This window comes from Gossypium arboreum, chromosome 12 (genome assembly GCF_025698485.1).
Source record: "Gossypium arboreum isolate Shixiya-1 chromosome 12, ASM2569848v2, whole genome shotgun sequence".
In the NCBI taxonomy this organism is placed as follows: domain Eukaryota; kingdom Viridiplantae; phylum Streptophyta; class Magnoliopsida; order Malvales; family Malvaceae; genus Gossypium; species Gossypium arboreum.
In genome coordinates this window covers 10,954,072-10,968,533 of record NC_069081.1, presented here as the reverse complement: position 1 = coordinate 10,968,533, position 14,462 = coordinate 10,954,072, and the positions used below count along the sequence as shown (strand labels likewise).

At 34.7% G+C, this 14,462-nt stretch overlaps 1 long non-coding RNA gene across 1 annotated transcript; it reads left to right on the top strand.

The window, feature by feature from the left end:
* The first annotated feature begins 11,595 nt into the window (after positions 1-11,595).
* On the top strand, positions 11,596-14,220 carry LOC128285694 (uncharacterized). Its single transcript, XR_008276235.1, has 3 exons — positions 11,596-11,682; positions 12,156-12,244; positions 13,865-14,220. It is a non-coding gene; the product is annotated as an uncharacterized LOC128285694 (long non-coding RNA).
* The last annotated feature ends 242 nt before the right edge of the window (positions 14,221-14,462 follow it).

The following is a 14,462-nucleotide window of genomic DNA, read 5'->3' as shown; positions in this document are numbered from 1 at the left end:
ATGATAAATGAAAAGGTGATATGAATGTCTTGGTGATGATTATGCAAATGATGTTTTATGTTTGCTTATATGGTTATGTTACTTGCTATTTGCATGTGAGCTTACTAAGCATTTATGCTTACTCCTCCTTTTCATTCCTTGTAGTGTTGACAAGCCAGCTCGAAATCGAAAACGGTCGGAGGCACGCTCACACTATCCGTATACCATCTTGGCATAATGGCTTGTATATTTTGAGTATGGCATGTATAGCATTATAATCATTTTATATGTATGGTCTTATGATATGGTTATTGAGTGGTATGGAAATAGAAATGCTTGGTAATGATTAGCCATTGGAATGGCTAATCATGATCATATTTGGTATTATGTATATCAAATTGCTAGCTAATCCATGGAAACCATGAAATAGGTAAAATTTACCATAAAATAGATTCAGACAGCAGCAGTGACGTGAGTTTAAAAAATCACTAAAAATAGTAGAAATGGAATTAAATAATGAATAAGTTATGGAATCGAAGCTTGATGAGTCTATTTTCATATGGAATAAGCGAAACAGGTATATGAGCTATATTTTATGAGATGTTTAAATTTTTGTGAAACAGGGCCAGAGCGATTTCTGGATCCCCTGTTCTGACTTTGGAAATTCACCATAAATTTTACAAAGATAATTAGAAGTCACACTTTATATGTACAGATTCCTTATTGAGTCTAGTTTTATTAGAGACAAACGGCATAGTCATTGAAGCTCTGTACATGGAGATATCTGATTCGTAATACACAGAGGTCAGAGTAGTTGAACCCTGAAACAGGGGAGACTTTAACTAATAAACTGTACTAATTGGCCCAACCAAAATTCTAGAAAAAATTAGTAGATATATATATGAGTCTAGTTTCAGGAAAAATTTATGGAATTGGATTTCGAGTTTCGTAACTCGAGATATGATTTTTAAAGCGACTATGATGCAGTTAGCCAACTTGTCTGGAAATTTTAAAATGTATTGTATGAGCTGTTTAATTAATGAATTAAGTCCGTTAACACCTCGTGTTCAACTCCAGAAACGGTATCGGGTATGGGGTGTTACATTTAGTGGTATCAGAGCAGGTTTAGTCGGTTCTCGGACTAACCTAGCATGTGTAAAAGTTTAGCTATACATGCCACTGATCTGTGATAGTGTGATGTCTTTCGACGCGTATAAGTACCGTCTTATTTAGACAGGTACTCTCCAACCGAAATGCCGACCATGTTCAATGTTATGTGAAGGTATTTGAGTAAAATTATGATTATGATAAGTCTCGGTTCAGAAAAGTATGAATAAAAGTTTATGATACATATGTGATAATATGTGAGATGAAAGTTCATGTTGTGATAAATATCCATATTTGCTTAATACTCATACGATGTAGTGTATGTGGCTTACTTGATAAGATGAACGGAATAAATAGAAAGTAGTAGAGGTATGAATAAAGGTCATAATATCATAATACGGATGAAAATGTCCTTGTCTTGATTGGACGTTGAATGTTGATGAATGTTAATGATATACAATTTTTATGAGATAAAGGATTATAATGAAATGAACTTATCTATGTTAAATTGTTGGACCTGAATTGTATGATTGTAATGATATGTACATGATGATGCACGAAATGAAAGTTGTGATTGTGATGCAAATATCTATGTTTGTTTGGCCTTATATAATGTCATGAGCATGAATTAATTTAATTAAATGAATGGATAAGTAAAGTGTCTAGAAAACATAGAATGTATGCATAAGTATATTGTCTAAACGGGACAATAGGAAAATTGGTGTAAGCCAACATGAATGAATGACATGATTTTGATGATGTTACTATGATGATGGAAGTTGTGTCATATGTGTATGTATAAGAAAGTCGAGTCGAGGTCTTACAACCCTCCCCTTACCAAAGTGGTACTTATAATGGAATTTCATGAGATTTGTATTGAATAAGTTTTCGGTTGAGAACCCAAAGAGTTCAATGATAGAATAATTATAAGTATGATCCGAGATTGAAAATGAGCTGATAAGTAAAGTCGAGCGAGAAAGTATCGGATTGATATAAAGATTATTGGAATTATGCCTTGTCCCGATTAGAGAAGGAATTCTCTTTGGTAAATCGAATTACTCAAGTGCAAGGTCGAGAAAAGTGTAAATCGAAATTTATTCAGAACTGACATTCTTTAGTGAATGATTTAATATGAAATTTGTGACGCAGAACTAGTTGGGGAAATGATATTTCAAATGTGAATTATCCGAGTGTGACAGATTATGATGGGGATGATTTAGCGATCTCTTTTGAGATGTTCTATGTGTTCACCCGTTCTCGAAATATTTCTATGGCTATTGATTTTCTGAAGAAATTCTTGTTATATGGGAATGTCTTCTAATTTTGGTGTTGGATGAAAGCATTGGTAGTCTGACTGGTTTATAATTTATATTGCTCTATTTTATCGGGTATTCTATTTCATTTAAATCGATAAGAATTGATGAGAGAATTCATATGATATTATGATTCTGTTTCTTCTACTTTATGCTTCATCGATATATATGTATGGGAAGATATATTGATCTTGTTATATTTGATTTCAGTGGGATTAAATAATGTTTTCTTTTGGACTTTCTTTCTTTGAAGAATTATCGTGGTATTCTGTATTTTCTCTATGAATTTGGTTTTCGATTCTCGGCATAGTATCGTATCTTGGGTTTCTTTATCCTGGATCTCTTTATTCGGATTTCTTTATTCGGGTTTCTCTATCTTGGATTTCTTTATTCGGTTTTCTTGTTATCTTTGTTCCATAATTTGTCAATTATGACTCATGTTCAAGTACGTTCTTCATTCGTGATAATCATGTCAAATATGACTATACTTCTAATTTGATCTTGGTAATGTGGTGATTTTAGTATTGGGATTTTTCTAATTTCGTAAGGATTTGACATCAAGAAAGGCATAGGTGATAAAAGCACGAGTTTTAGTCGGTATGGTAAATTATTTATTTGAAAGATTTCATGTGACAATTATGTCGGATTATTTTTCCCAAGTCGATAATAGAATTTCATTTTGTACGGATAAAAGAGTAAATAGTTTGAACGAGAAGTGTATATTTATTAGAAAAGAGTTGGATATTAGTTTAAGTCACTACGAATGATAAGGTTTCCATCTTGTGAAAGCTGAAAAGTTTATTACATGTTGTGAGTTCGGATAGATGAGAATATTGGTAACAAGCGTCCGAACTAGACTAGTCTACATTGAGCAATGACTTCGACTTTCAAGAATGTATTGTTGTATGAATTGTGATGTGTTTCAAGACAGTGAGGTAATGTGATAGTTTAAAGCATCCGATGTTACATAAAATCGGAGTTGTTAAAGGGGTTAAAGCCGAGCATTGGGATCTATCAAAATTATCCTTGTCAATGTTGATATTGGGATGGAAATGAGAAGGATTATTCTTGAGGCCATATCAGAATTATTTCTATGGCGGAAAGAGAAAAATGTGATGTATCCTATTGTTAAATGTTTGGCGAGATCTATAAATCACATCTGTATTGAATGAATTCCTACTCAACAGATTCATGGAATTTCAGGTCTCTTTGATTGTTGGATTTCTTGGAATTCCGGTTTCCATTAAATCAAGTTGAGATCCGGGTTTTATGTCATGATATCATGGGAAATTAAGAAGGGTTGAAAATTTAAGAACAGTTGAGAGTTGAGACTGTAAGCTTTTAGATCATATGAGAAATTGAAGAGATGTATTGGAGGTATAGTCTAAGTGCAAGTTCTTCGGCACCGAATATGAGATTAAAAGTGAAGACCACTTTTCGGTAAGATTTTGGGGACGAAAATCCTCAAGGGGGAGAGTTGTAATATCCTGATTTTGGGCCTAGTCGGAATAGTGGCTTCGTGACCACAAAATCCGAGATAGAAATAATTATTTTATGATTATTTTAAGGTCTATGATATGATTGCATGATTGTGTGAAAATTTCGTGAAGAAATTTTATGCATAAAGTGCTTAATTTGAAATTTGGGACTAAATTGAATAAATTGCAAAACTTGTGTTCTAGAAGTATTTTGCATAAAATTGAATTAGAATATTAATTAGGAGGTCTTAAAGAGTAATTTTACCAATTTCTAAGTCTATGGACAAAAATTAGGACATGGAAGGAATTTTGGAAAGTTTAGTAGTAAGGGCATTTTGGTCATTTAGGGTAAAATGAATTAAAATACAAAATTAAAAGCCAATTTTGCTCATCTTCAACCCCATGGCCGAATATAGCAAGGAGAAACCATGGCTAGGGTTTTCAAGCTTCCAAGCTCGATTGTAAGTCCGTTTTAGCCTCGTTTTAATGATTTTTACGTTTTGGAGTCCCTTAGCTCGATTTAGCTTATGTTAGCAATAATTTAAACTAGGGTTTATATTTGGAAAAATACCCATAGGTGAAATTTGTGTATTTTGGTGTTTTATGATAGAATATAAGGTTTTAAATTATGTTAGACAACTTGTGCTACTCGGTTTTAAGTGAAAATGAGCAAAAGGGCTTAATCGGTAAAAATACCTAATAGTCATAAGTACATGTTAGAGTGAGAATTTGATGTTGCCATAGAAGGAAAAATGATCAGCATGTCATAAAACATAAGAAAATAGGCTGAATTTTAATTTACGAGCTTTGGGGAAAAAGTGTAAATATGCAAAAGTTTAGGGGCAAAATTGTAATTTTTCCAAAATATGATTTTGGGTCAATTTGAATAATGTGAGTCCTAATTAGACTATATTTTAAATGATAGAGCAAGGAAAACTGAAATTCGGGCTAAAATAGGAAAATACCAAGTTGTGGACGAAATGGTAAAATAGCCATTTTCGCATACGAGGTAAGTTCATATGTAAATGTTGGTAACATAGTTATTATTTTAAATGTTTTAATGTTTTTAAATGATATGATAATTATTATGAAATATTATACTTGTGATAATTGTTTGATAATATGTAATTATGTGAATTACTTGATGAGTATGAACTATCACCAAGTATCGATTTCGATATTCCGTGGAAGACGGAAAAGATGTGAGATCGAGGAAAAAAGCCCGTTTGAACCTTAGGAATAGATTAGGATACAAGTGACATGTCACTAGGATGGTTGAGCGTCCGAACTCGTTGAGTTGAGTCCGAGTTCACTTATGGATGCGAGCGTCCGAACTCGTTGAGTTGAGTCCGAGTTCATGAGATGTAACTAGGCATCCGAACTCGTTGAGTTGAGTCCGAGTTCACTTATGGATGCGAACGCCGAGCTCGTTGAGTTGAGTCCGAGTTCGCTTATGGGCGGGTTACATGGTAGCTTGGCTACATATGTGGCACTTATGTGCAAGTTATCCATGTATCCGAATTATATTCGATGTGTTCAACGGGTAAAGTTCTACTCAAATGGAGGAATACTCAAGATGAAAGGGACGATTGGTAAGTGTTGTGAAATGGATACTTTGAACAGGTATGTACTTAACCCTCGGGTTGAAAACTCGATATAACAACAATATGGTAAGATGATAAATGAAAAGGTGATATGAATGTCTTGGTGATGATTATGCAAATGATGTTTTATGTTTGCTTATATGGTTATGTTACTTGCTATTTGCATGTGAGCTTACTAAGCATTTATGCTTACTCCCTCCTTTTCATTCCTTGTAGTGTTGACAAGCCAGCTCGGAAATCGGAAGCGGTCGGAGGCACGCCACACTATCCGTATACCATCTTGGCATAATGGCTTGTATATTTTGAGTATGGCATGTATAGCATTATAATCATTTTATATGTATGGTCTTATGATATGGTTATTGAGTGGTATGGAAATAGAAATGCTTGGTAATGATTAGCCATTGGAATGGCTAATCATGATCATATTTGGTATTATGTATGTCAAATTGCTAGCTAATCCATGGAAACCATGAAATAGGTAAAATTTACCATAAAATAGATTCAGACAGCAGCAGTGACGTGAGTTTAAAAATCACTAAAAATAGTAGAAATGGAATTAAATAATGAATAAGTTATGGAATCGAAGCTTGATGAGTCTATTTTCATATGGAATAAGCGAAACAGGTATATGAGCTATATTTTATGAGATGTTTAAATTTTTGTGAAACAGGGCCAGAGCGATTTCTGGATCCCTGTTCTGACTTTGGAAATTCACCATAAATTTTACAAAGATAATTAGAAGTCACGCTTTATATGTACAGATTCCTTATTGAGTCTAGTTTTATTAGAGACAAACGGCATAGTCATTGAAGCTCTGTACATGGAGATATCTGATTCGTAATACACAGAGGTCAGAGTAGTTGAACCCTGAAACAGGGGAGACTTTAACTAATAAACTGTACTAATTGGCCCAACCAAAAATTCTAGAAAAAAATTAGTAGATATATATATGAGTCTATTTTCAGGAAAAATTTACGGAATTGGATTTCGAGTTTCGTAACTCGAGATATGATTTTTAAAGCGACTATGATGCAGTTAGCCAACTTGTCTGGAAATTTAAAATGTATTGTATGAGCTGTTTAATTAATGAATTAAGTCTGTTAACACCTCGTGTTCAACTCCGAAAACGGTATCAGGTATGGGGTGTTACAGAAATGGTATGTTTAGATGTGTTTGAATGATGTTTAAGTTTCTTGAATTTATCCACAAATGGAATGGTTGGTTAAGTATGGTTTGGCATTAAAATGACTTGAATTTAGAGTCAATTTATGGATTACACAGCCTGAGATAGGGGTTATCATACTGCCGTGTGTGCAGCACATAACTTGCTACATGGCAGTATGTCGCAAGTCAGAGAGTTACATGGTCTGGCACATGGCCTACGACACGACCGTGTGACCCAATTCAATGAGTTACACATGTGGTGACACGGGTTGGGACACGACCGTGTGTCCCTTGTTCGATTGTTACACAGCCTGGGTTATGCCACATGGCCTGGCTACACGGTCGTGTGGCCCTTATTTTCAAAATTTTCAACTTTTTTTCCAAATCTTCTGTTTTGTTTCAAATTAGTCCCAAATTGCTTCTATGTTATTTTTAGGGCTTCAAAGGCTCAATTTAGGGACTAAATACATATGTTTGATAGGTTTTTGATTGAGATTAATTTATTTAAAGTTATGATGTTAATGTTATTTTGATTGTTCGATAATGCTCCGCAACCATAATCCAGCGACGGAGATGGGTTAGGGATGTTACATATATAGCCACGAACTTTCACAAAGAACTAACGATGTCCAAGAAAGACTCCACTTACCACGTCGAAACCCCTTTTACCCACACACGAATTGACACAAGACTAAGGAATGAATTCGCAAGGATGATGACAACCAAATAGAAAACGAATGGTTCACAATGGAGAAAATAATTACTCAAGAATAGTCCAATAGAAAGAAAAGAAAATAAAGATAAATGCACACAATTAAAAAGAAAGAAAGAAAGAATTATGGTGGATGTTGTGAGAATGAAACTTGGAATGACAAAATAGGTGTAATGAGAATAAAAAGGAACATGGAGAATAAAGGTTTTGGGGAAAAACTAATTAATTCAAAATAATAATTTAGTTAATTAATTTTTTAACAAAAAATGAAATAATAAAAGTTAAGAAAAACAAAAATCATAACAACCCCACTAATTCTATTTGCTCACGCAAGGATTCAAACATAGAACCAAAGGGTAAGCTGAAGCCTTACCATTAAACTAGTAGCTCATTCTTGACATTAGTTGACTGAAAAAAATGTATAACTTGGGTCTTCAAAGCCTAATGTTGAAACAAAAATTAATAAAAATTTAAGGAAAAGTGTAACACCCTGAATTTTGGATTAGAAGTTTTTTGGTTTGTGGTTAGGGTAGAGAGAAGGGTGTGCTATTATGTTTAGTTGTGTGTTTAAGTGTTAGAATGGGCCTGCTAGTCTGGTAGTTGAGTTAGAGTTACTTTACCTTGAGGATCTAGGTTCAAGTCTTTGTGTACGTATTTTGGAGAGACATTTTATTTTGTTTTGTTTTAAGTTAATATTTATAACTATTTATTTTTATTTTTATTTTGACTTTTATTTTCTATTTTGGTTGTTGAACGTTCTTTTTCTTCTTCTCTTGGCTTTTGTTTTTGGTTTTTAGGTTCTTTTACATTTTTCTTTTTGGAAACAGTGTTTTTTGTGGATTGTGGAGAGTCGTTCGCTCGTCGTCAAGTTGGTGTCAGAATGTCTTTTATCAAACAAGTGTGGGATTCGAACCTTATATATTCTATTTTGTAAATTAATGTTTTGACATTTCTTGAATGTGCTCTAACCTGTTGATTTTGGGTATTTAGTGGTTGGAAAAGGTAAGGGGAATACTACATATTCCGATATACTCTTGTTATTGCAAAGGTTGAGGACTGATTTGATGGCTAAAACGACAATTTTGGCTTGTCCCGAAGTGGTTTTGTGACCACATGGGTGGCCATACGGGTGTGTGCCGGCTTACACAGCCGTGTGCATTTATAAATTAGGGTTTTTTGGAAAGTTTTGGTGCCACACGGCCATGTGGTTGATTTGGAGATTTTTGTTGACTTCCACACAGCCGTGTTCCTTGAGCACACGGGCGTGTATGTTTTGGAATTAGGGTTTGGTGATTTTGTGCTACACGGTCTAGCCACACGGTTGTGTGGCTGATTTTGGGATTTAGGGATCCCATACGGGCGTGTGTTTTGGACACGCGCCCCTATGAGACCCTCACACGGCCGTGGTACTCTCTTTATAAAGGCGTGTGCCTCTACCACACAGCTGTGTGTCCCTTTTCACACGGGCGTTTGACCTCCCACACGGCCTAGGCAGTTCCACACGGCCAGAACATACAGGCATGTGACCCTAAGTCACTTATACTGGTTCTGTGTGCGTTCTGAATTGAAATTGTGTTTGTATATGTTTCGACTCTTGGCTAGGCTTTAGTGAAGGTGAATAAGACTTTGATACGAGTTTCTATTCATGTGTAATTTGTAACTGATGTGTGTGAGATGTCTGATTCTGAACCCGGTTAACTGGGTGTGTATGCATATCTATGCTATTGAACTGGCTGATAATGTGTCATTATTTTGTGACATTGTATGCATACATACACTTGCATAAAGTAAAGTTTTGGGCAGGATTGAGAAGAGAATGGAGATTGATTCCAATCTGATCTGACAGTTCTACTGCAACGTATTCGTACAGAGACTTATCGCACTGTATTGAATATGCGTCAGCTTTGCTGCGTACTATTATCTGATCTGGCAGTTTAAACTGCATCATGTCTGTATAGTGGATTATCGCATTGTACTGTACCTCATACACGCTAGCTCTGCTGCGTATTAATATTTGAGTGGCTTAGTCCACATACATGGTGTGTAGGGTTGGATGGGCCTTTTGAGGTCCCATGTGGTGTGTTTTGGTTGGATGAGCTTAATCAGCTCTTATGGGGTGTGTTCGAGGGACGGAGAGGTGTGTTGGCTAGATAGGTGGGTTTTATTACTTGACTGCATTTCATACGCATCTATTTGTGTGTTCTGGGTGCTAGACTATCTGACTGTATTCCGTCTATCTGTGTGTGATTTGGTGTGCTTAAATGTTATGTTCTGTTGGGACGTTAGTTCCAATTTTCCTTTCTAACTCAGTGAATATTTGTAAATTTGTTGCGCTATTGAATTGAATTCCATGATTCTGTTTTTAGTCTTGATTCGAACTCATATTGAGCTCGAGTAGCTCACCCCCTTAGTGTTTCCCCTTTTAGGTACTTTTCTGAATTTTGACGCTGGACTCAGTATGTGGAGGTCTCGGACAGTTTCTGTGAAAAATAAATTATCAGTTTGTATTTTCAGTTTCTATTTGGTTATTCGGTTTTTGAATTGTAAGGTTTTGTAAACATTGTGGTACAAGTTCTATTTTCGAATTTATAACGTGAATCCTATTCGTTCATAAATTAAACCTAGCTTAAATCTTTTTAATTGAAGACTAAATGGATAAATGTTTTTGGTTCGTAAAGAGATGGATATGTTTGTAATGGAATTGAAGATAACTCGTGTTGTAAAATTCTTCTACAATCACTTCGGTGATCAATGTAGCATCTGGGATTTGGTCTAAATTTCTAGACTGTGTTGAAGGTGTTACAAAAAGTATTTGAACACAAAAGTAGGACCCCCCACACAAAAACACAATTTTTAACTGTTGAACCAGAACAAATTACTTGACATAATTTTTACAACCTTAATTCAAAATGAGATGTGACCACTCATGGTTTCACTAACCCAATTTTTTCTAACCCAGTTTTTCGGATGTGGCAATAAAAAATTTGATATTAAAGGGATTTTGTTAGATAATTATTTTATTTGTTTGTTTTAAAAGGAGAAAAAGTCCCTAAAATTTTTCTTTTTTTTTTCCATCCAAAATCTCCACTTCTTTCAATGTTTTTTTCCTTTCTCTACTTTTCTTTTTGTTTCCAATTTAACTATCGAGTTTTGTTTTTCCTCCACTACCAAAATTATTTTCACTTTATACCTATGTTTCTTTCTTTTCTTAAATTTGATCCTTGTCATTATACGACGTATCATTTCATTGTTCCTTCTTTTTTAGCCATTTCAACTTCAATTTGCCATTATTCCTTCCTATTCTAGTGTTGGCTATTGTGGTAGAAGTGTGGGATTAAGGTGTTTTCATTTTGGGTAAGAACGTTTGTGTTACCATTTGTGATGTAGTATTTCTTTTTGTTAATTTGGACTTTTGGAGGGTAAGTGGTCATTCATTTGGATGATGGTGCTTAGTTTGATGTTTGGTTATTCTGTTAGAAGAACGAGGGACGCACAACCAATCGCTGATGGTCTAGTTACTAATTAACCGTTGAATTTCCGGAGCAAGTGCTTAGATGCTGGTTTAGGGGACTGGTTTTAAGTGTTTAGCACCAAATTTATGTTTCGGTTTCGTAATTAGACGATAACTAAGTTTAGTTGTGAATGTCGTGTACAATATCTTGTTGATGTGTTAGTGTCGGTATTCGAGTAGCATTAAGGTGTGTGTTTCTAACTCGAAAACACTTAAAATAGTTACAAAAATATAGAATTTCGTGAAAATTTCGAAGATGGCAGACTACGTCACACGACCGTATAGTTGGCCATGTGGGTCACACGATTGTGTGGTTGGCTTTGTGGTAGACCATGTGGGTACATGTAACAGCCCGATTTTGGGCCTAGTCGAAATAGTGGTTTCGGGACCACTATTTCGAGGCTATAGAAAATTATTTTAGTATTATATTATGTGTTATAATATAATTTTATAAGTGCATGTAAATTTTGGTAAGTTAATTTTAGCAATTTCTAGTCCAATTTCGAAAAAGGACTAAATCGCGTAAAAGGTAAAAGTTGTGTTTTAATACCTAAAGGTGTTAAATTGTCTTGTATCTTAAATTGGGGGTATTTAAAGTGAAATTAGGCCATTGAAAGTGTGATGGCCGGTCATGGGAGACAAAATTGTTGAAAAGTCAAAATTAGGTGAAATTTGGTCACCAATTTTGACTAGTTTTATTATTAACAAATCAAAAGAAAAAGCTATCATTTTTCTCTTCTCCTTCACCGAAATATGCAGCAAAGAAAGGGCTTTGAAGCTGGAAAATTTCAGCAACATATTTCCCTTGCTTGTAAGTGATTTTAATGTCTTTGCTTGATGATTTTTACATTTTTGGAACCCCTAAAGCATGAGCTTTCATAAGAGAGGACTATTTTGCAAAATGATGAAGAGTCTAGGGTTTTTCCATGAGAGTAAATGTGTTGTTTGCTGTGTTTTTATGGAATATTATGAGTCCTAGTTGTCTAATAAACAACTTTTGTGAAAGAAATTGCATGAAAACACCTTAAAAAGGGCTAGATTGCTAGGTTGTAAAATGAGTTGTAAATGTGTGAAATAGTTGAAATTATGAGTTACAATAGTTATGAAAATGGTTCATCTAGACGCAAGGAGTAAAGAAATGTGATAAAAATTATTTTACGAACCTAGGGGTAATTTGGTAATTTTGGCAAAATATAGGGGCAAAATTGTAAAAAATTGCCCAAGTGTGTCAATGGACTAATTTGATCAGTACATTGTTTTAATAAGTTGAATGTGATATTTTAGATGATGAAAATCGAGATTTGGACCTAGAACGGAAAGAAATCGATTAAGGGATAATTACGTCTTTTTTTTTTCACCTTTGTGGTATCGAGGTAAGTTCATGTGTAAATAATGTAGCATAATTGTTATTTTTAAGTTATTGATGTTAAATATATGATATGCTGATTTTTATCATGAAATATATGCTTTGTGGTTATTTTCGAATAAAATGCAAGTTATGTGTATTATCTATTAAATATAAAGTGCTACCGAGTATTGGTTTCGGTATTTTACGGAAGATGGAAAGGATATGTGTTTGAGGAAAATCCCGTTTGAACCTTAGGAATAGATTAGGATACAAGTGACATGTCACTAGGATGGTTGAGCATTCAAACTCGTTGAGTTGAGTCTGAGTTCACTTATGGATGCGAATGTTCGAACTCGTCGAGTTGAGTCCGAGTTCGTGAGATGTAACTAGGCATCCGAGCTCGTTGAGTTGAGTCCAAGTTCACTTATGGATGCGAACGCCCGAGCTCGTTGAGTTGAGTCCGAGTTCACTTATGGGCGGGTTACATGGTAGCTTGGCTACATATGTGGCACTTATGTGCAAACTTTCCATGTATCCGAATTATATTCTGATGTGTTCAACGGGTAAAATTCTACTCAAATGGAGGAATACTCGAGATGAAAGGGACGTATTGGTAAATGTTGTGAAATGGATACTTTGAATAGGTATGTACTTAACCCTCGGGTTGAAAACTCGACATAACAACAATATGGTAAGATGGTAAATGAAAATGTGATATGAATGTCTCGGTGATGATTATACAAACGATGTTGTATTAATTTTGTGAACAATGATCATGAATGAGTAATTTAACCTTGACAGATTTAAGTTACTGCAGTAGTGTAAATTTGAAAATATACTAAAAATAGTGGAAAATGAGTTAGAGGCAGAATAAAATATGGGATTAAAGCTTAATGAGATTATTTTCACATGAAAGAAACAGGGGAAGAAAAAGAATTCCATATTGTGTGGTATTTGAATTCTTGTGAAACAGGGTCTGAATGAATTTGAGATCCCCTGTTCTGACTTTAGAAATTCACCAAAAATTGTACAAAAATTATTAAGAGTCATACCTTACATGCATAGATTCCTTATTGAGTCTGTTTTTAGGGGAAATAAATGGCATGGTCGTTGGAATTTTGTACAGGGAGAAATTTGGTTTGTAGTGCACAGGGGTCAGAGTGGTCATACCACAAACAGGGGAGACTTTAACTAATAAACTGTACTAATTGGCCCAACCAAAAATTCTAGAAAAAAATTAGTAGGTAGAATATGAGTCTAGTTTCAAGAGAAATAGACGAGAACATTATTCGAGTCTTGTACTATGAGATAATCAAACTTTAGTACGGAAGGGCCTGAATGTCGGATGATGAATCGGGGTAACTTTGAGGAATAAACTGTACTATTTGGCTTAACCAAAAATTCTGGAAATTTTATGGAAGAAAGAAAAATAAGTCTAGGTTCAGGGAAAATTAAAGGATCTTAATTCGGAGTTTCGTAGCTCCAGATATAAATAATTTAGTGACCGTTGCTCAGAAAGACAGCTTGTAGTGAACTTGAGAATATGTTGTAAACATTGATAAAACAAGTTAATGAGTTGCTTATTGTTTTCATATGAACTTACTAAGTGAAAGCTTACCCCCCTCTTCTTTCCCATGTTTTCTAGAGTTTCCAGGTTAGCTCGGGTTGGAGGCCGTCAGAGATATTATCACACTGTCGAGTTAACGCTATCGGCGTAAGTAAACTCAAGTGATTCTAGTCTATGGCATGTATAGGGTTTTAATGTGAGTATGTAATATTATGATTTAGCCAAAGGCATTGGCTTGTTATTAAGGTAGTATTAGTCATGTAAATTGGCCTATGTCGGCTAATATCGTTATGGGCCCATATGATTATTCTTATGCATGTATGTTATTATCTCTTGTGATGTGGCTTACAACATGTATGCCTAGAGATTGAATTGAGATTCATTGATGAGCTAATAACTAATGCAGGATTAAGTGATTGGTAAATAGTTAATAATGCTTCATGAATGGTTTGTGGATATGATTATGCATGCTTTGTGATGGACATGAGATTTGATGACATGTTGATAGCTATAGCATTAATATGGTAAAGATGAAAGAAAAACTTATTGTAATGGTTGCATGTGAAATTACCATGGTCATGTCATGTTAGGAAGGTTTAAGTGCCTAATTTTTCCATGTTGTATGCTATTGTATAAGTATGCGTGCATGTGTTGTGAGTGTGACAAAATGGCTTGG